Below are 23,350 nucleotides of genomic sequence, written 5' to 3' on the forward strand. Positions count from 1 at the left end.
GACATTCCTGGCAGCTGGCCTGCAGCTCTGAAGCTTCCTTTCACCAAACATCAGACTGAAAACAGATCTCCGCTTGCTGAAGAGAAAAGTATGGGCTTCCACTTTTCAATCACTTTTCCTTAGTGCAACATACAAATGGTTTCCTTTCTCTGAAAAGGAGAAAAGAGGGAAGGCGAAGGGGAAAAAAAACATGTGTTCACCTGGCAGAGTGAAAACAAAGGGCCAGAGAAGGTTGTTCCTCCGCAGTTTGCTACTGTCATTTTTGTTAGCAACAGCAGATTAGGCAGGCAGGGAATGATGGCCCTTGGAAAGCAAAACAGAGAAGTGTTTACCATATAAACAGGGAATTAGAGTTACACAACACGGAAAAGTTTTAACTTGGTTTTTGATGAGCATACTGCACAGAAAATTACATATTACAGCAGAAATTAATAGGTGATTTTACTGTTAAATTTTCACAGATTCAGTAAATACCGACAATGCGGTTCCCCTCAAGGGTTCAGCAGAATTGCCCCTACCTCCAAGGAAAATAACCAAATTTTTTCTCATAAATAACCCATCTGAACCCAAGGAAATTCTATCATGTTTAGTTCCATAAACACTTCTCTTAGAAATGTGGAAGAGTTTCTGCTTGCTTGGCTAAAATTGCATCTCTTTTAGGGCAGATGGAAGAGAAAGTAAGAAAGAGGAACAACCACTGGCAGCAATTGTGAAATCACATGGTCTACAAACCCATTGATTTGAAAACAAATAAATAAGATTTAGTGGCCGTGTCCACCATGGTAAAACCCCAAAATTCAAGAATTTTCCTGGCTTCTGGGCCTTCCAATAATTTCAGAACAGTATTGTGAAATCCTACAGCTATTTGTTCCAGCTGAGCCTCTTTAATTAGAATTCCTCAGCACTTAGACATATTTCCTTAACAGCAAATGATACAAATAATCACTTTGGGAAACAGTTGAATATATAACATGGGCTCTTTTTAAAAAAATTATTGTTATTATAAAAGACTAAAAAGCAAGACAGTTCCCTAACAGATTTTTGTCAAACCAAACTCAATCAAAACCATCCCAATGTTCTTGAGGCTGTACGCACAGATGGATTAAAAACCTTTCTCTAATCCCATTGCCACAACTCTTTCAAGTGAACAAACATACAAAGACATTTCAGGCACTATGGCAATGTTGACTCGAAGCATTGTTAACTCCTAGCAAAAGGCTGTGGGAAGCACAGTAAAATGATAGAAGGTTTCGTTTATTAATCTGTGATGAAAACCAGGCTTCTGTTGATGAAGGGGGCAGGGAGAAGGGTAAAGATAGGCTTGTCTGTTTAATTCTTGGCCCAGATATAGGTGATTTTTTTAAAAAAGCAAGCAGCTGAGCACATTGCTTCTGGCTGTGTCTTTCTGTAGGTTGCCAGTTGCCAGCGCTCACAAAGCACAAGTTATGTAATGCGCTCCTATCAGGAATCTGAGTTCAAAAACATTTCATGAAGTCCCATGCTGCTCTTGCTGGAGCAATTGGTTCTGATAATGAAAAGTCTATATCACCCTGATTCAGCTGTTTTGGCCCCCTCCAATGGCAGCATTTTGTGCTTTCCCTCAATCTCTTCTCCCTCCCTCCCAACAATCTCTGCTTATTTCTTAAGGAGTCTCTTCCCTTCCCTAAGCTCCTTCACTGGCTTTTGCTAGAGGAAAAGAAAAATAGAGGAGGAAACATAGTTTTGCCCCTCCTCTACCTCTGAAACAAGCTGTTTTTCCTTTCTTATCATTTGGAAAAACCTCATTTCTTTGGCAAGTCCAAAGTTTGGGTTTGCAATCAAAATATATTCATCAAAATGGAGTATTGATAGAATAGCTTTTCTGACTTAATTTTGAGAATAAAGACCTACATTTCAGAGCAATATTTTTCCCAGAAATGTATTTAGTCCTGATGAAATCATTTGAGGCACTTTTCAGGAAAATTTTCCAATTTTTCACAGAAATAATTATTGGGTGACTTTCTGAGTGAGGAATTTCATTTGCGGCCACTCTGTCACTTTCATATCATTAAAATCAATCAGACAGATGGATAAGAGCATGTAAGTATTAAGGGATCTAAATTAGAGTGCATAAAGAGGAAATAATGCAGGACAGCTCTTTCAATCTGTATTCATTGGAAGTTTTATGCCAGTACAGGAATGTATAAATATTAGTCAATATATTTCAGCAGGTAAATAATAAAAATCTACTTCCTTGGTTAAATTTAAATAGAAGAAATAAACATAAATAAAATTGCAATAAGAGTCAGAATTAGTGTAAAATACCTGTACCAAATATCTCCTCAAAATGGAGGCTTGAACTCAAAACCCTATCAAACTCTGCTTCCTTATGACTCTGTTTCCAGTGTAGTTGCTAATACACTTCACAAACAGCTCATTCTTTAAGAAAATGAACATTTATTCATATCATTGTGTCTAAGTAAATACAAAATTTTCACCAAAGTATCTTTGGGAGGTTTGATCCATGACAGTCCTTGAAAAGATTCCCATTTCTTTCAGCAGACTTCAACACAGACATTTGGAGTATGGATATCTGGGCAAAATGTATTTAAAGTAAGGATTTGTAAGGTACTGGAAACATGTATAGATAGAAACCTTCAAAGCACAATTAAATTGACGGATAAAATATGCACATGTAAATCTCAGTGCATCTCATCATGTGTGTTGAAATAAAGGAAATTAAAATTGAAGAATATAAAAGTTATTTTTAGAACAGCAACAGAAAGTCCTATTATTCTATCAGACAAAATTAGTTTTCAAATAATTATCGTACATTTGCAAAGAACTTTTTCTTCAATTGTTTTTACCTTAAATTTTGGGGATTTTGTTTATTTGTCCATTCTAGTTTCCTCAAGTTGAAATGATGAATCCTAGGAATAAGGGATGAGAGTTATTAGGCACAGTTTGTTTTTAAAAATTCAATCTTCAATTCTCAGTTAGCCAAAAATCACAAGTACTTCTGCTCTAATTATTTGTGGTCTAACAAGTCTCAAGATATATATGTGGAGGAAAATTACCCTTTTTTTCAGTATAAAAGAACTTAAACTTACTAATATTAAACGTGGATGGATAAATTATAATCAAAGTTCTTTTCACTTTAGTAACTCGAAATATTACTTAATTCTTGCAGTGAAGGTAACATCAATAATTTATACCACTTTGAGGCCCAGAAACATTGACCATCTTCCCAAGCCAATCAGCAACAGCAGTCAAGTGCTACAGGTTTAAGATCCAGTTATAAGAAATACCTTAGAAATTAAACAAAACACAAGAACTGCCTATCGTAACTCAGACCTCAAATCCCACAACCACTTCAAAAACCTCATGAGTCCTGTTTCATGAGTTCCCAGTGAAAACCAGGCAATACTGTTTAACTGACTGTAGGTCACAAGGCTATACAAGACCTGCTTCAGTTTTTATATCTGTAAAATAGGGCCAATGGTACCAACCTCTTTCAAAAATGCTTTGCATTTTTTCAGATCAAAACACCACAGAGCTATACCGATTTTGGACCTATGCCTACAGAAATCAAACACAGCTCACAGATTCAAATACGGTTCATGGGCTGTGTCGTTCCAATCTAGAGCTCTGAGAAAAATGAACAGAAAGCATGGCAAGTGCCAGCTTGCTGCTTCATGAAAAAACATTGTGAATGAAACATGTAAAAGCAGCAGCTGCATAAGCAAAGAATAGAAATCCTGATTTGTAACTTACAGTCACTGAGTGTCACACCATAAGCAAAATATTTATTGCTCCAAAGTCTTATATAATTTGGTTTCTTTTCTCCCTCCAGTGCATTAAACTTTGAAATCTTAATGACTCATTATGTTGTACATGCTTTGCAAAATTGTGCCAATTGCCTATGAATCTACATAAAAACGCAATTTGCTAAGGATTTTGTTGTCTTTGCAAAGCAAAAGAAAACACAAAAACACAGTTACTACATACAATCTAAAACACCAACAAATTTTTCAAGTCCTAAGTACAAGTTCTGGAGTATATTTTGAAAAAAATGTTGATTAGCTGCAACAGTTATAATATGATGTTAGCTAATACTTGAAATCTTGCCTGGTATGCTTGAATTTGTCTGAATTTGAACAAGGCCTATGGTATTCCTGGGCCTAGTGGCATTGACACTACTACCAAACAGAAATCATGTCAGTATTGATCTGAAGTGAGAAAAGAATGAAACCATTTATTCATTTAAAATACTTCTGTGGAAAACAGAAATTAACCAGCTCAGAAGTTCACATGAGTTAGAAAGCAAGTTAGGACCTTATAAACCAGAGTGAAGAAAATTTTCTGAAATAAACCCTTTGCAAGAAACCACTTTCTGACTGGTACCATTGACTTCAGCAGCAGTCATAGAGAGACAGGACCCTGGACATTTGTAAAATTGTTACTGAAGGAAGATAATATATTTCAGTACCTAATCATCAAAACATGACTAGAACATGTTCTTAAGGTCTAACTTCAATTTCAGAAAACACAGACTATTTGCTCTACAGACAAAAAAGGGAATGGATTTCGGAAAGCTGGGTGGCTGGTGGAAATCACTGTAGTGAAAGTAGTGAAAATAGAAATTTGCTCCACTCAGTTTCTCAGCACCATCAATTAAGGTTGACTGCAAGGATTTTCATCAGGACAGAGAATCATTCCCTGGTGAAGCTTCAGGCTTGTTTTTGAAAACAGAAGTTTTTCCCTAAAATTTCTTCTAAACTGCAGCTTCTGCACATTCAGAAAGTAGCAATACAAGAACTATCACCAGACTTGTGGCCCTACATTATTTTACATTCCAAATCAATCACAGTGATTTTGTGCAACTAGTCAATGAGTTATAAGGCACAGTTGTGCTTGTACTTCTGTTGAATCGAGAAGACTTCTTTTTCATTCAGGGCCATAGCTTTAATTTAATCCTTCTACATTCCTCAGAAATATGTGCTAAAAAGCATGTCAGTGGTATGTCAGTTCATTTGTCTTTAAGTCTCACTCCATGTCAGAGTAGTAGAAGGTATTTTAGTAGAGTTGATATTTGTTTGAATGCTACAGCGGTCTTTCTTTTTGGCAAGATTCATCCCATCTGCTTTTACCTTTGAAAAAGCTGCATATAGCCTCTAAATCTCATCTAGGATTCCTGCACCCTATTCATCAGAAAAAAATTAGGGGCTACCAGAGATGAATTATCTCATCCTAATTTTAGGTAGTTTACATAGTTCAGATGAATCACTCCCTGAACACAGGCTTTTTCTATTAATGAAAAAAGCTAAAAAAGAAAATCACTCATGGGCATCTAACGTCAAATTTAGACCTTTAAGTGTAGGTGAAATGCATTTTACCTTTACTAATTGGAACTCCACTTAGGATTGGGCTTAGACTTACACCATGAACCTTCCTAGGCCATGGTAAGAAAATCCACCCTAAATCTCCACCCATTAGTAGAAAAAAACTTATGGATGCCAGTGACTTCTATTAAAAACATTAACTATACCAGTCTCTATGGCATAATGATTTGTGACATTTCGTTGTTTATAGCATCTAAAATAAAGGAAAATCAGTATTCTCCAAAATAAACACTGAAGAAGTGCAATATTAGAGAAGTTTATAAGATTCCAAGTAGTTAATAATAAACAGGACAAAAAAACATGTCTGTATGCTGGCAGAACACCACCTCATGAATCATGCACCTACTGTGAACAAATATTTGTTGGACAGCTTCACTGGGTTTTTTTGATGTGTCATACTGCATTCATAGAATGACATCTGAGAGGAGAGGATGAGCAATGAAAGAATAAATGTTTTGGGTTATAGTAATAGCCATTTTTAAACCTTTGGCTAGATCTTCCCCAAGACCTCCCAGTAGTACTCCTAGTACTCCAGTGCAGTACTGTTTCCACTAGTACTCCTAGATACAGAAAGTACCAGTTCCACCAGAAAGACACCCAAAAAATAAGAGAATTATCTCAAAGCAGAATAATTAAGCATCCCAATGAACTGGCAATTTAAACTCATTATGCAGGAACTGACAAATTCACAGTAATCTCAACATGTGACAGAAAATTTTGTGGCTAGTATCAGCTTCATTAATTGTCTTCCTAGATAATCTAATGATCTTGTGATTAGCACAGGAGAGGCACAAGCATTGTCAGATGAAAGACTTGAGGCAAGTCTCTGACTGTTGGCCAATATGTCCCCCTCCTCTTTCCATCCCCTTAGCATTCAAAGTATTCTAACTCTCTGCAATGAGGGTATGTGATATCAAGGAGACAGAAACAAAACAGCCATCTCAGAAGACAGACACACCAGATCTCCCAAAAAATTCTTTTTCCCCTTCCATTCCATGTTACTATTGGCAAAAAAATGCTACAGAAGACACGTGAATTTTTAATAAAAATAAAATAAAATTTTAAGTACTATATATGTTTAAAAATTTAATGACAGCAATAAAGCATAAAAATAACTTTTAACACAGTGATGCTGCAAATATTATCTCAGCTTGGTCTGAAAAGGTTGGAAATATTATAACAAAGTCAGTAGTGAAAGAAATCTTTCTCTTAACACCATGTCTGAAACAGAACTGATGGTTATAACAATGGGAAGTGGGGAAGAAAAGGCTGCTACATATCTGGCCTGAGAAGGCTGTGCACACCCAATGCTAGGAAAGGATCTTTCCCTCAGGATTCTTTCTGGCCCTTCCTCACTGTGTTCCTCTCCAAATAGAGCAGTAGCTGCCTGTAAAGCCAGTGAACAGGCATGGTATTGCAGGGAAATGTAGAGGACATCACAAAGCTCAATTAAAGTACATTCTGAGTAGGAATTATTTTATCTTCAAGATGGAGAAAGGAAATAGTTAATCCAGTGGTTGAGAAAATCATGAATGCTGCAGGAGGAGCTCCAGTGAAGACAAAGGCTATGAGCTCCCTTCTGGTGTTGAGGACTCTGGGATGTGCCTACATTGAGGCACCCAGTTCTGGCAAGCAGTGGAAAGGTACTTTGAGCAGCATGATCTGAATCTCTTTACTAGGTATTCTGCTAAACCCTCTTTGAAAGTATGGAGAGGAGAGCCAAATTCTTTCTGTGTAACAGTTCTTCCTAAAGGATGTGGGCAAGTGGAAACATGCTTTCCACAGATACTGCTGAGCAAAAAAAGGAGGCACAGCCACTAGAAGACTGCACAAAGGTTGACTCCATCTGGAAGAATGTCCTCACGTATGTCCAAAATCAGATGCAAAACTCAAGGAATGAAGAACAAAGGACACCTAGGAGGGATTGCAGACAGCCAATAACCAACAGCTTGCAACACAGGTGCAAAGATCAATACAACTCTCTGCTGAATGCACATATGCATCTGGAGAGAGTGCAGACTGGGCATTCTAACAATTAATACAGTTCCCATATGATCCTACATGGAACACTACAGTCAGCTGAGCATCAGATTTCCAGAACCATATGATGAAAACTAGGGAAGTTTCTGAGCCAAGCAATGCTTTGTAATAGATTACTACTTTAATTTTCTGTATAAACACATTTATAGCACATCTAAGAGCTCTCAGAGAAAGGACTGTAAACAGCAGTCTGATAGTATTTGCAATGTAAACACCAAGAATGAAGGCAGCAAATTTCAGCTGTAGGCAGAGAAAGGTAATAACTCTATAGAGAAAAAAGTTATTGAACAAAAAGTATCAGGTTTTGGGAAAATTTCTTAAAAATATGAGGGAGTTTTCATTGCATGAAAACTAGCAGAACAGAAGACCAGATGACTTAATAGGTCATTTCAAAAATATGCTTTTTAGATTCTACCCTGTACTGGTTTTCTAACTATTGATTGGAATGAGGTGAAACCTAAAGAAATTAAGGACACTCACAAACACATTCAAGAGAGTAATGAGGAACATGTCTGCAATTTTCTGTATGGACTTCTTTGAGGGTCTGCTTGCCAGAAGAGTGCAGAGACACTGAATTCATGGTAAGATGTGGGACTAGCTCAAGGGCTCCAAAACAAAGCCACATTAAAAAGTTATTCTGCAGTTTCTTCAGGAAATCACAGCACATCTTAGCTTAAGAATTTGGGGTTTTTAAATTTTGAATTAAAATTTTTCATTGTTTTGCGTCTTGCGGGTAAGAATTTATCCAAGGTCTGTTTCTTTCCCTGTCTTAGGTGGATACAGCCTTAAGAAACACAGTGAGTCCCGCAGAGACGTCAGAAGCAGGGGGTAGAAATCAGCCACGCAGTTCTTGCCTTGAGCACATCAGCTGACTGACTGTACCTGAAGAACTGATTTAGCCAGCACAGAGATTTATAGACTCTGTGTTATAATTTAACTGTTGGCACAGCGAAATGTGCATTATCCACTTCATCCTCTGCAAAGACATGTTTCTGCAAAGGCAAAGGGATGCATTTACCTCTCGTCCATCTGCAAGGCTCTACTGTTTGCAGCAATTACTGCTTGCCTGCAGACTTCTCTAATCACAGTGCAGAGAAAAGAATTCTTCTAATTGCTGAGAGCTTTTAGCTTCCCAAAATAGTTGACCTTCTTCCTTTTTGAAGAAAAAACTTTCCTCTGCCTTTCTGCCTGCCTCCCCACCCCCTTCCTGCTGGCAGACATGAGAAGAGAACTGTGTTTGTTTTCACGGTAAATGGGAGGCCAGAGCAGTGACAAGGCTGATCTCACAGTTTCCAGCTGTAATATTTGATTTCTTTACAAATGCACATATGCAGAACTCAGAAACTAAACTATTCCAGTAAGAGCAAAATGCATAAAAGTCTCTCAGCTCAAAAAAACAAAACCCTGAAAGGTTTGAGTGGCGGCAGCATGGTTCTTGACATGAAAGCAAATACTCCAGCTAAGACACAAGGATAATTTGGGCCAAAACTGCTGAAATGCAGCTGAGCCTCTACTTCCACACATAGGGCTATGTCAGCTTTTCAAGTGTTGAAGATCCCAGATTTTACAGTAAAACTGGACAAAACTTGGCATTTTTAGATCACCTTAAACTGTCCCGGGAGGGCTCAGGGAAATAAAGTCAAGGCCCACTCAGAGGAGGAAAAAAACAACTATGATTAAAAACTTTCCTTATCTCCCACTAACAGAGATAACTGTGTATCAGTCATTGTGACAATGCTGGTCTGCTGTTTTTAACTTTGCGTAATTTTGATGAACAGAATTCTTGTCCTCAGCTTTATAATAACATTACTGATATTAAGGATTTACATTGGTCACTTTTAGACATTAAAGGGGTTTTTCTACTTAGTTTTTCTTTCCATTGGACAACAAGAAGAATGACAGAAAAATATCTGAACAGAAATTCACAGTAGATAAACAGGATTGTCAAAAGTAAACAGTTAATTTTTTTAAGTAATATTTTTATGAATCCTAAAACATGTCTGATCTTCTGCCAGAAAAACTCAAAACTTCTCCAAATGTGTAAGAGCTGAAGTCTGAGGAGGAAAGGAATTAAATAAATTAGATATACTCACTTGAGTGCTTTTGACAGGATTGTTCGGAATGTTTAGATAATGGGCATCCAAAGGTGAAAATCTGACACTGTACTCCTAGCCCTGGCATTAACTTCATTATCTTTCCAGTTTTTATTAATGCTAAGTTCAAGGCAGAAAGATTAATACATTTATTTTTATTTTATTTTAATGAAAGTATTTTTCTTATGCACAGACTTTCAAATTGAGATTCACCATGCAACTCACTCTTCTGGAAGACTGTGAAATCCTTTCTTTCACTCTCAGCCCAGCTATCCTGTGGCCCCAGGAAGTTAAGCCCAAGCCTGCAGACTCACCAACAGAGACCTGGAAGTCCTTAGACCTCCTGGCTCTAAGTGAGACTCCCAGGTTCTTGGCTACAGCAACTCACAAGCAGACTAGCACGAGGTAGGCTGTGTGGCAGACAATTTGAAGGGTTTCCTTAAAAAGAGGCACATTTCCGCAGCAAACCTTTTTCACCTCTACTGGCAGATCAAAGCTGACACTTTGCCATACATTTTGTTTCATTTTGTTCAGCTTTATAACAAAGATGTTTTGTTGGGAAAGGCTGTGGACAGCTCTACCTGTCCACATATTCCTTCCTCCAAAAGAACTTTTGTTTTTATTGCAAGATCAGTGACATGGAAAAGATTTTTGCACACAGCATTGTAAGTAGTGTGGTGGAGCCCTACCATTACTCTGCAAGTTACCAGACAAACCTGACTTTTGTTCTTATTTTCTAGAGACCACCTGGACAGAGCTGGTGTGTGCTCCAAAACCTGTGATGAGAAGGTTCAAATAGCAGATATTAAGAGCTAGACCACTGCTGCAGACCTGGGTATTTCCAGCCCTGCCACTACCTTCTCTGGAGCATTTATTCATCAAGCACTTCAAGTCAGTGGGAGCTATTCCCATCCTTCCTTGGCATAGATGCTTGCAAATGAAATGACGATAGGAAACACTCGCATTTCTTTCAAATCACAGAAACCTTATTTCAATTCGAGTTTTGGAAAAAACTTGGGAAGTACTAATTACTTCAGCTGGTTCATTCCAGGACAAGCAAAGAGAGGAGAAAAACAAGGCTCTTCAGCTCCTGTTGCAAAAGAGCAAAACAGACCCAAAGCAGCAGCAAAGAGAAGCAGGGGTACAAGGTAAACTCCTTGTATGTGCCTTTGCAAGACATTACAGTGCACTTCTCACTCTCTCTCAACCAGTCCCATTCTGACACTATAAAGTAGAGCAACCTGAGGTGACTCTGGATTAGGCCAATCGGAGGCAGCTTCTCCATAACTGCACACCAGTTGGGAACTGTTCTTACCCAGCCATGTTCACTCTGCCTTTTTTAAGGCAAACTAGAGGAGACCATTGCCAAAGGTGCCCATTCCTCCACTCCCTGCCAGCAGCAATTGCTTTTGGTCAACACAGCTCTCAGTTAACTCTCTGCACCTCTAGAGAAGCAACATGGAGACAATCTAGGATGAACCGTGTGCCTCGAACACTGACCAAACACATTATTAATTTTCATTAATGTGTGCTTGGTCTGTAAAAATGTCTCTCCTGCATAATATTTGTATCAAATTACTTCCACACTAAGCCTCTGCTTACAGATTTTCTAGTGTGATTCAGTAAATTATTTACTCAGTCCCAAAACACTGCTATCTTTCTAAGTATGCATTTGGCTATCTCTTTGGATGTTTACAGTTTGTAATCTTTAAATAAAATTATTGAACTGCAGAGTTCATTATGGTAGAGTTATTTTGCAGCATGTTATTCCATACATGGAATTTCAAGGAGATGATAAAAAGGAAAATAATCAGTTTATTTTGCTCACACTCCATCCATCCCATTTTGTTCATATCTAAAAGTACTATGATTTTCTAGAGTAAGAGGTTTCATAGCTAACCTTTTCCTTATCCCTCTTTTGGCCCCAGTCCCCTATCAAAGCACAGTCTCCCACCCTGACAGAAAGAGCCCTTATGAATACAAATGCCTGTGGACAACTTTTTATTTGGCAGCTGTATAGCATTATGGACTTATTATCCACGAAAGAGTTTTACTTTCCTCAAACTGGAATTAAAGTGCATTAGAAAACCAAGAAAAATGTTGTTATTGCACATCACACTGGGTCAGGCAGCTTTAGAAAATCCCCAGAAGTAAAGGAGAAAACCATTCGCTTTTTTCCTGTACCATCAGTATCATCTGACCGACTGCTAATTGTACTGCTGAGGCTTTAAAGACCTCTATTCAGGTAAGTGCTGGCCAAAAAAAATCCCCTCTCATTCATCAAAGCACAAGTACTTTCAAGAGTAGCCTAGTAACACAGAAAAGACTTGAAAATCCTCAAAGTCCAGCCACCTATGGAGTGATCATGTGAAAAAATGTCAAAGAATCACTTTTGTAAACGCTTAAGACAACTGGTACCGAGTGGTAAATACAAAATACTGTTTAATTGCAATTTTCAAAAATTCTTCCTGCTTTCAGTCATTATATGTCTGTCCCTCTAATAGAAATGGGAATTCTTTCAGTTTTCAAGCCTGTGCTCTCCTTTCATTGCAATGAGGACCTAATTCAGAGCTTTAAACTGTGTTCTGCAATGCATAATTAATCTGGCTTCATAGAGACCTGGACAAAAGACCCCATTCAATCTTCAGCTCCTTCCCCCTGAGATATTGTTATTTCTAAAAACTCCTGCCAGCTGGGCTGGAGGGAAATCTCAGCACTGTGGGAGAATGAACAAACTACAGGCCTCCAAGGGATTTGAAGTAACTATCTGACTAAATTGGATTAGAAAGTAAGGAAGGGGAGGGGAAGGAAGGCTTATTCTGAAGTCTACAAAAGCTCATAAAAAATTCTTAGAAGATTTTCATATGGTGAAGGGGAGAGAAATATGCAAGTTTTTATAAAAAAACTGAGAAAGAATTTTAAAACATGAGTGAGCCAATACACTTGGGGATATTTGAAGGGATTACTGCTGGTATTATTTCAGGAAAACTGTTGTGTCTGCCTTGGAGCTTTGAAATGGCATTTCTGTGCAAAATCTGGGCTGCCCCACAATCCAAAATCGTCATACTTTCCTTCCAGGTATTTGATACATATCCTGTTTGAACCTATAATGTAACCTAACCATAAGTTGCTTTATGTTTCCTCCAAAGCACATCGCCGTTAAAAGCCCCTGCCCAGAAGGATTTCAAAGGGCTATGGAAAAACAAATTCAGTCTCGTTAAGAGAGCCAGCACCCTGCTTTCGTTCCCTCCAAGCTCATTCTCCAGTGTGTCAGTGACGCTGCCCAGATCACCTGGCCATCTCTCACACTTTTCATAATATTTTTAGCAGGCACATACTCAGGACTATTGCCCCATATACCAGCAGACCTTTTGGAAGACAAGGTGGAAAAAGCTCAGAGCCCCGTTGGGAAAGTGGGTGCCTGGAGGAAAGATGCTTTGAGCTCTCTGTCTCCTCTGGCTGGCTCTGCTGTCCCCCCTGACAGGGACCGGCTGCTTGCAGGCTCTCTGCTCCTGCAGCACTAATGCTGGGAAGTTATGCGAGTTTAGCCAGGATGAAACTTGGCTCACTTGCTTCAGAAATATTTTCAGAAGTCAGGTCTTTTAGCCACCCTAACCAACACTCCCCACATTAAAATGGGCAGCCATTACTTACAACAGCAGTGACTTCTCCACCGTCAAAATGAACAAAAATATTCCCTAAAAGTTGATCTACTTAGGACTCACATGTTGTCATGGAGTAAAAACTATGGTACTTTTCAGAGGTCTGGCATGCACTGAAGAGATCAGCATGCACAATGAAAAATGCACCCTGCTGGATGATGCATCTGTGTAAAGATGAGTGCACAAAAATTACAACACATCACAGCAATCCTAATCACTCCTAACCGAAGCCAAACATTTGTGTTTTTTCTTTATCATCATTTGCTATTTCTAGACTTATTGCCACAGAATCATTTTCTATGATCTCCCTTTTCCGTGGGGAGGAAGTGCAGGGAAGAAAGAGGGGAGCAGGATTTAAAAAATTTTTTGAAAAGGAGAAAAGATTCAGCAAAATCTTTCAAAACAGTGGAGGCTTTTTTTAAGGGTGTCACTTCATAAAGAAACACTTGTATGTAACCTAGCAACAGTAACAACAAAAGTACTGGTAGCTCATATTCCAGACAAACAGAGAAATGTTTAAAACATTAACATGTTATGTAAAATCCATACAGCCCCTTTCCAGTTTCTTTAATTCCTGGGGTGCAGGAAAAGCAAGACAACACCACCACCACTCTTTCTTTCCCAGCCAACATAATGAGCCACTTTGGATTGTGTGCAACTGTTATCACAAGTTGTTGGATGTTGTCAAATCCATATTGAGGCATCGCATCAAAAATCCTTACTCACAACAGTAATCTAACTCTGAATAACACTGGCATTTCTTGAAAGGGACAACGAAAGGTTTCACATCTGTGAAAGAGAAAGCCTGGTGGAGGTAAAAAAACCAGTGCCATTCAGCTAAACACATCCTGAGTAGTGCTTACACAAAAGATCTACCTAAATTAGCCCTGATTTTTCTCAACTGACAAAAAATCTCAAGGTCTCAAAAAATTGGCAGCAAAGACTACAAAGAGCAAAGGACAGACAGTCCAAGCCAGGGCAGCCAAAGTCAGTGTTAAATCCCATCCCCACACTCTGCACTCCGCATTGCACTGCTCCGAGCAGGAGACCGCACTGAGAATCTGCCGGCAGATGACACTTTCCCCACAGGGCCTTACCCACCACGGTCAGGACCTTTCCTGCAAAGCACAAGCAGCCGTCCTCACTCCCAGACTGACCCATCTTCTCCAGGCCACCCATGGAGCTGGCACCACATGGGGAGCCTGGAGAAATTCTGAAGCGCACCCAGGACAGGCGCAGAGCCAGAGCGACCATAATGGGTGTGCAGGCAAAACCCAAATCTGCTGCTTCAGTGAAAAAAAAATCTTGTTCTCTCTGCAAGGATGACAGAAGTTTGGCAGCAGCACTGGTCAGGTGATAGAGGGAGAAAGAGGGGAGCCTGGCAAGGCTGCAGATTTCTGCAAAGGGGCTGAGGCTTGCTCCTCCTGCAAGAAAGGGAAAAGGGTGTGGCTGGAAAGGAAAGCAGAAGAGTCTGGGATTTGCTATTCCTACTCCTGTGTCAAAGGTGGAGAGGACATAGAGCAGGGCTGTCTGCCTCCTGAGGAAGAAGGTCCTTGCCCCCAGCCACACCACAGAGAAGGACTGGGGCATGGACCAAGACTTCCATTCATACACCTCCAGGAGTATTTCTTCCTTAGAGAAGAAAACAAAGGCATAGCAAGAAGCAGGATTTCAGAATCCTGCATCTTACAGAAAGGGCCAAAGAGGAACTTGAAAGTTTTGTACAAAACTTATTCATCCCCATGCATTTGTGCAATCCTAGGAAGCTAAACACACACCCTGCTGCTCACCCCGCTCCCACACCTGGGTGATGCTTAGCCCAGCCCCTGTCTCACCCTGCCAGCTGACCCACTCTGCAGTTGCTCCCTAACTTGCTCCACTCACACACACACACACTCATGTGCTTATAAATACTCAACCCAGCAGCTGAAGCAGATCAGCCAAATAACACCACAGCAATGTGACTCACTTTGAATGACAGGAGTAAAACACCCGGGCCCAGCCCAGCTCCGCGGGGCCAGCAGTGCCGCGGGCACAGCAGTGGTCTCCACCACCCCCAGCTGCCTGCTCCCAAGGGCTCTCTTCCAGCCACCTCTGCCCCCACAGCCCTGACACGCTGTGCTTTCATCCACCATAAACACGACGGGAAATTTTAACTCGGTTTTGTTAACTCTGCATCAGCTGCCACATTGAAAACCCACAAAAAAATATCTTAAAATGGGATAAGTTAATATCAAAAGAGGAAGCAGGGCTCTTCAGCAGTAACTTTGTCTGCTATGGGCCAATTCGGCTCCACCCCTCAAAATCTACTGTCTGCCTCATCTCACAAAAATAGCTCATTAACTTCCTTTCTCTTAGTGCTTACTCCATGTTTTAAAAGTGTACTCAAATAACTCAGATATAATTTAGTTCCTTCTTTCCCTCCACCCCTCTTCTTCCAAACATTGGGCTTTAATTGACAGTAATCCCCAGTACAAAACAAGAGTACAACTCAAAAGGGCCTGAGACTGAGAAAAAATTGAGGAATGAAAGGCCAAGTTTTCCCATCACTTACTCTGATATCACCTTGGGTTTACAAAAAACAAAAAAAGTGAGAAATTTGACTATTATATCCTCAAAAGGCGGCAGCATTCTGTCTTCTACATATGTTCCAGATCTAAACAGCCCAAGAAATTTCCATAGAGGGACTGACACAGCATGAAAAACAGGCACAGAAATGCTACAGAGCACACCTGGTTACAGTCCCATGTCCATCCTCAGGAGCACAGGGCTGAGCATGCAGTCTGTGTAATTCCTGTTGTTTTCAGATGCCTCCTTCATAAGCTACAAACTGCACTGACCCACCTATCCCACATTGTCCTAATCTCCCTGTTGAAATGTAATCCTTCAAAATTTTGAGTCTTGTAAATGCAGTTACTTCATGTCATCCAAAGGGTTTAAACTGGGCATCAAAACTTCAAAATGTTGCTTAAATGGAATACAAAAATGAAAACAAAAGTTTCTCACTCAGCTATAACAATTAGTTGTGCATAGGAAATAGCTCAGGATAGAAACTTCTAACCTTAAAGTTCAACAGAGCCTGCTGAAATATGCAATATACAGAGCCATGTATTTTAAGCACAAAAAAAATTAAAGTTCTTTAGAAAACTGGCCAAGAAGACAGTGGTGTAAATGCAACATTGGCTCAAATTTTGGGCAAAAGCATTCTTAAAATTTGTCAATTTTACAAGTGTCCAGTATTATAGTAAGAGCAATTAAATCCAGAAGAAATTTTTTGGCTTGTCAGCTCTAATAATGACATTGCAGAGACTCAGAAGAGGAGAGATCCAAGCCCAGTCTCAGACACACCACTCTGAGGTCAGAAGATTTCCATTTGCTTGGCTCTTTTAGCCTAGGTAGAGCAATCTGTTGTATTACTGCTTTGTGCCCAGTCTAGGATGTCCCATGCAACTCCTGCTGCACCAAAACCAAAGTAAAATAAAAACTCTATTATCAGAAATGCTGATTATAAACCCTTTGAAAACTTTATAGGAAGCATTTTAAATGAAACAAGGAGAAGAGGTGGATGCAAAGGCAAACTAATCTGTTTGATCAAACATTGCAAAATACTATCAACATCCAAATTCCTTTGTATCCCAGGACGTGTTCGTCATATTGCATAAAGGCATTACATATCCCTATATTTCGGCACGGGTTATTGACGATTCACAGCCCTAAAATGCAGCATAGACCTCTTCTGCTTATGCTGTAAAAATACTCTGTGGTCTTGCTTAATAACAGTTGTGGAGAGCACAAAAATAGTCGGGGGAAAGAGCTGGGAGCAGGATGTACTGTCTCCTGGCGTACTGCTCGGTACACGTTCCACCAAACTGCAGCTCGGGGAGCTAATGGGCAATGACACAGACACACACGTGTGCTCTGCCTCCCACCCAGGTGGTATTTTTATTTCTAACCTCCCTTTCCCCAGGTAGCAGGGAAGGTTTGACAGAGCCAGCAAGTGTCACATGGGATGCTTAGGAGCTGGCAGCCTCTGGCCTGAATTTTGCCCACTGACCACAAAGTACAAAGCAGTTTAAAGCTTAGGTTGAAGTTTTTGTTGAAGAGAGGTCATTATTGATGGAGGACATGAGACTGGGAGCATGTGATGAAGCCAAGCCTTGGTTCCTCAGACATGACAAGTCTAAGGCAGACCTGACAGCAATAACTCTCTGCAAGAGGAAGGTGTGTGGGAGCCATGTGGGCCCAGGGCCCTGGGCTTTGGTCAGCAGACATATCCCCTGCCTTGCTGCCATCCAAGTGTGCTGCAGTCACTACAACAGTCATAGTGATCAGTTGGTTCAAAGACCACAGTGGTTAAAACAGCCTTGCATGGGCTGCTCGATGCACTAAAGCTCTGTATGAGCCCGTGGCTTAATGACTGCAGCTCTGCAGGCATCAACCTTTTTCCAGGCTATTCATGGCACCTACTGCCACAGAGGCAGCATCCAAACCACTTAAAGAAAAGCTGTCATGTAAGTTGTGCCATTGTGTATTATTCCAGATGCATAGAAACCGACTAAATGGCAACTTTAAAAATGCCTTTTTCTAGTAGATATTTGTTTCATTCGGGTGATGGGTTTTATTTCAAAAATTAGTGCTAAAGGCATACATATTCCCCATTCCTTCACCAAATCAGAGAAAAGCGACTAGCACTACAAGACACCCCACCAAAACAGAAGCTATTTTGTCCTCTGGAACAAGAAGACACAGCATGAGCCTCCTCCCATATATGCCAGGACCAGCTTCACAGATGCCACACTCATGTAACTCACACTGAAAAAGAACTGAAGAAATAAAACCCTGCTAGTGGAAGGGAGGTGGCTGTGCTTTCTCTTCTTAGATGTTTTAAGGGAAAAAAAAACAAAATGGGAGGGAGGAGAAAGAAAACAGCCCCTCCTAGCTCCAAGTTTCTGAAGATTACTGGGATCAGAAAGTTGGATAATGAATGACACTTTAAAATGAAAAGCCATCTACATGATATTTTGAGTGCCCTGGTAGATTTAATTCCTTTTTCAAGCATCCTTTAAAAGTGAATTAGGAAATGGAGATTAGATCAAAGTTGGCATGGGAAGAAACAAGAAAACAAAAAAAAAAAATAAATCAACCACTCATCTGCTATTGAAATGTTTAATCTAAACCTTTTTCTGGTTTAAAAATAGAAACTATTTATAAGACAATGTATGCTTTAATCGAATGCAAGAAACAAGCCAATAATTAAAAGTTCAAAATAAAGGTTTAAACTCAAACACAGTTTTGCAACTACAGTTACAGCCAGATTACAAAATTCCTTTCACACAATGCACATAGCACCCTTTGAGACTTAATGACATTCTGCAGCTGGGGTAGTATGAATCTGAGTTCTTTCTGTTCTGACTTATTTACTTCTGCAAGAAAATTCCCCATGGCAACTGGCCAAAGGGGCTTGTCTCCTTAGTGTGTGAAATGTGAGCAGATACAAACTTGACACCATATTTCATCCCCTTGCCTTCCCTCGTGTCTGCATTCCTAACTGTAAATTAAGGGGTGGCACTGACCGTTCTGGGGTAGCAGGAAGCAGCTTATTCAGAAAGATAGGAAGTGACAAAGGAGGAAAAGAAAAACACATTGCAATGCTCCAAGGCAGTTTCTGAAACCATGGTGAGATTCTTCTCACCCATAATCAAGCTGAAATTGTGCAACAGCTGATTCCCTTCTGAAAATGCAAGTTTTTCCTTTTATTGACCTTTTAGAGATGCATTTATCTCTGGTTCTAAACAGAAATCAGTAGAAATTTGTCAATACTTGATAATGCACATCTGTACTTGCTGCAGCACCCCTCTCAACTGCAGTCTCTTTTCAGGAATGTAAGTTGGGATTTTCCTGTGTGGAGGGTCCACTAAAACACAGAATACTTCTGCAGCACAGTCTGCCAAAGCTGATTATGAAAGAGTCAATTTGGAACATGGAGCCTCAAGCTGGACTTTAGAAAACAAGAGGCACCTGGGAAATGGTGTGCAACTCTCAGAGACTCTAAATACACTCTGGCAAAACCCAAATTCCCCTAAGGACCTCAGTCAGCCAAGGGTGAGACCATGACCTTGCACACATGTTTACCCTTCTTGGAGCTGATATACATAATGCATCTGCTATTTTAGCTAAGGGATACCATCATCCTGGTTTTCCCTCCACAGCTATGTTTAGGAGTGACATCAGTAAAACTTACTTAAAAGATTTTTAGTTAACAAGGTACATTTTCTGAGAAAGCCTGAAAGAGTCAAAATATTTCTATCCACTTCTAAACACACTCTAAAATGTGCCATGGTTATGGGTCTATGTCTAGCTATTGTGTCCTACACACTAAAGATTTTCAGGCTGCAGGCTGCCCTGGAGAGAATCACATGATTCCTTCTTGCATATGGAGACACCCTTCCAATTTTGTCACCCCCAAAAATGTCATTGTTATGGGTGTGACAATATTTTAATTCATTTCACTTGAAATGAGGGTGTCTTACTAGAAATTTCAAAGAACGAGACCAAAACCAAAATTCTGACAGTCCAACCATGTTTTGTTCGTTGCTATTTTAAATTTAGAAACAAATAAGATAAAAAAAATTTGTTCAGTTCTGTGTGCTCTCCATGGACCGCAGAGGACCCAGCCATTGGTGTCAAGAGCACCTCACAGTAGCTGTGCTCACACCTCGGTTCCCCACAGGGGCTGGAATCTTGTTCAGACCGGCTGCAGTGAAGAGGCATTCCAGGGCAGGGAAGCTGAGCCCTGGAATCTGCATCCACTCACCTCAACCTGCAGAGTACTCCCCATGCTAGCCCAAGCAAGTGAGAACAGATTAATCTGTGCAAAAATTATGCCAAAAACACTATCAGTGTAACTGACTCTACTCAAAATTCTTGCAAAGTTTAGTGATTCAATTCCCATTTAAAGAAATGGAAAACAAGGTTGGAAGTTTTGAAGGAAAACCCAGGAAGCTGTTACCAACAGAAGGAATCAGCAGGCCAGATTCTGAAGATTTTCCTCTGCCTGTGCTAAAGCCTGCTGCAGAAAGTCTCCCATTAACATGTGTAACAGCTACTGGATCTGTGAGATGTAGCAATCAAACTTGAATGCGATTAAAGCCTGCTTGGCTGGGGTTTATAACAGAAACAGAAATGCAAATGTCAGACAGTGAATGGCAAATTAGAGCTCCCAGGTTATTTTTATTGTTTTAGTAGTTCTCTGCAAAAGACAAAAACAAGTGATGTAAGCATTTTAAGAGGCTCAAACTGTAAATTCTTTGGGTACTGCCAGAGAAGTGTTAGATACAGTCCCTTATGCTTCTAGGAGAATACTACTGAAGCAACTGTTCACTGCTGAGAAGAAAAGTTAACTATCAGCTAACAAATGAAAGGAAGAGAGAGAAAAGCCTGTTCAGAAATGTGGGAAAGCTTTAAGTGCAGTTTCATTCCTGAGAGGGAATGGAGGCAGGTGAAGGAGAGGGCTTTTACACCACCATCCAAAATAGGTAACAAGGATGAAGGGGAGGGGGGAAATGATTTTGTCTTTTCTCTGGGAAGCAGAGCAGCAATGCCAAGCCTTGAGATCCTAGGAACAAAATGAAAGAGGACATGTAGTCGAAGGTATTTGTAGTCCTACCTTGCCATGCACAGCAGTATGGCAAAAGTTGTCACACACTCTTTTGGTGTTGCTATCAGGGTGTGCCACAAGATTTGTTTATTCTGAGAGGAGAGAAAGGACTGCTGCATTACTTCTTCAGTTGTTTAAGCTCCTGCCATGAAAGAACTTGTGAGTCTTCAGAACTGTGCACCAGCTGAAAGCTGGCAGAAAACGATGTAACTGCTGTTGGCTCAGAAACATTTCCAAAACAGACCCTCCTGCTTCCTTGGCTGGGAGGAGAGACTGTAGTAGTTACTCCACCACTTTACACCTAAGGAGGACTTAACTGGCCAACTGTGACCCAATTCTGCTCCTTCACAACAGCAAAAGGGTCAGAAGAGAGTAAAAAGTATTAGCTGGGAGGCAGGGGAGAACAGCAGAAGGGTACATGCTCAGAGAAGTCCTACATCAGTGTCTAAGCAGCATCTCTTGGAGGAACAGCACAACGTAGCTGTTCAGAAAAGGACAGGCTTACAGGAATTTACATGTTCTCATTAGCTGCAATAATAAAAGAATATTTTTGAAAGAAATAATAAAAAAAAGAAGGAATTAGGGACAAATTGTTCATCAGCTCTAAAACAAGAATTTGGCAATACTAAGTCAGCTGTTTCATATCATTTCAAAATAGATGGGTTTGCGTTACTTTCCTCTTTTTAAAGGTTTTTTTCCCCCTCCCCAGCACCATTACTCAAGTTCACATAAGAGGTCAAAACAACTAAAGAGTGGAAAAAAAAATCACAAACATTAGCTGAGTTTCAAAAGGCAATTACTCTCTAGAACATGATTTGACTTTCTATTAAAGGGACCTGCTTTACATAAATCCTGAGACAGCACAGGCTGGCACTAACACATTTCTGTCAGGAGGGCCACTTTGATTCACAGTACCTGAAAATCTGTTCCAACTACTCTTAAGTTCAGGCTCTGTGGGGCCTGAGTCTGTAGAGCTGGGATGAGCCAGATACTTTTTAAATGGTGAGCTTTTGAGAAAACAGATCAGTAGTCAACTTTTTCAAAACAGCTTTCATATTTTAAAGAGTTATCTGTTTGGGGATGCGGGTTGTTGTTTTTTGGCTTTGGGGGTTTTTTTAATACAGAAAATTCCTAAAGGAGTTGGTACTTGGAGAGTAGGTGACATAGGCTGACTGAAAAGCACTCCCTGTAGATGTGAACTCTGAAGGAAGTATCAGGCACTGTAGGACATATTCTCAAATTTACTTACAACACAAGTTCAGTTTTTGTCCTACAAAGGTCTTTGCAAATACTGTGCAGCAGCTAGGATTGCACAACTGACTTAAACTACCCAACTCAATGTACTAGATGCATGCTAGCTGTCCCAGGGATTTATACACAAGCCTCTCTATCTCACAAGTGTCTTTAACAGGCTGTACACCATCCTTCCAGAGCAGCTTTCTCTCCCCACGCTTCACTCGCACTCACCACTTCAGTCCACCCTTTGATTTCATGTTCCTGAAGGCCAGTCAGTGTTTCACATTCACTCCAGCATTTAGGCACATGATGATGGAAGACAAAGCTGCTAATGGTCTCCAGAACAGGGGAGCCACTGTCCCTTTCCAAGCAAGGCAAGAAAGTGCTGTTCCAGAGTGGTGAGGGCTCAAATTTTAAGCAAACTTTTACAATTCCACAACATCAGTTGTCAGGTTTCTGCAACTTGTGAAAAATCAGCCCATAGGGCATTACTCTCCCTAGCACTTCCATTTCCAAGGGAATGAGACACTGACACCCCCACAGCTGCTCACTGAGGTTTGCCCAGGCCCTCAGAGGTGTCCCTTGCTGAGCACACCTTTTGATAACTCCACTCAAGCTCACTGTGATTTTTTCCCTCAGATCCCGACTTTAGCATGAGTTAAGCCCATCTGGACAAACAGGTTCATTGAAGTTCTTTGTGACCTCCATGGCTAACAGGTTCAGCAAAGATAAAAAGCTGAAGGTCCTTTGAGGAGCTTTCACTTCCATTCATTAACCACAAGGATCATACTGAGTAAGGAATCTTGCCTTCAGTAGACTTTGTTTTTAAATTATAAGAAAAAGAACAAACCTCAGGTTTTTTGCTCCTAGGGAAAAGAGAATGGAATAAATTTTGTGTAATTTTCACTCTTGTTGATATTGTTAGCTGGCATTTATACCATTGAGACCCATATTATCATCCATGAGCTTGGCACCTCAGCAACCCATCACAGCTGAGCAAGCAGTTAAATCAGAGCTGAGGCTCTTGTCTCAGCAACATCCCACCAAAGAATTCTCAGAGGGTAGACATTTACAGAGGCAGAAGACTGAGACCAGTGGCACCTTCCCAGACTGATCTTGAGAAATGCACAGGAGTTTAGGCATTTCCCCCCTCTCTTGCTGTCCTCTGCTGGATTTCTTTCAAATCAGTCTGCCAAATTTTACCCTAAGAAGGACAATATTACTGACAGGCGACCCCAAGCAACATCAAGTTGCTGAGAAATCAGTAAAGATCTCTGCCTG

General features: G+C 40.3%; 1 long non-coding RNA gene across 7 annotated transcripts in view; it reads right to left on the reverse strand.

Annotated features, from left to right (window-relative positions):
* The window catches only part of LOC120411735, a 113,998-nt gene that overhangs the window by 48,978 nt on the left and 41,670 nt on the right, over nt 1–23,350 (reverse strand). For 4 of the 7 annotated variants that reach the window (XR_005604240.1, XR_005604242.1, XR_005604238.1 and 1 more), the window contains exons 1-3: nt 14,274–14,521; nt 2,847–2,909; nt 201–303 (exon numbers count right to left, since the gene is read on the reverse strand). This is a non-coding gene — a long non-coding RNA (uncharacterized LOC120411735). Of the gene's footprint in view, nt 1–200; nt 304–2,846; nt 2,910–14,273; nt 14,522–15,145; nt 15,259–23,350 lie in introns of those variants that run through there. The other 3 variants (XR_005604241.1, XR_005604239.1, XR_005604243.1) reach the window with 3 other exon arrangements.

Source organism: Corvus cornix, chromosome 3 (genome assembly GCF_000738735.6).
Source record: "Corvus cornix cornix isolate S_Up_H32 chromosome 3, ASM73873v5, whole genome shotgun sequence".
Lineage (NCBI taxonomy): Eukaryota > Metazoa > Chordata > Aves > Passeriformes > Corvidae > Corvus > Corvus cornix.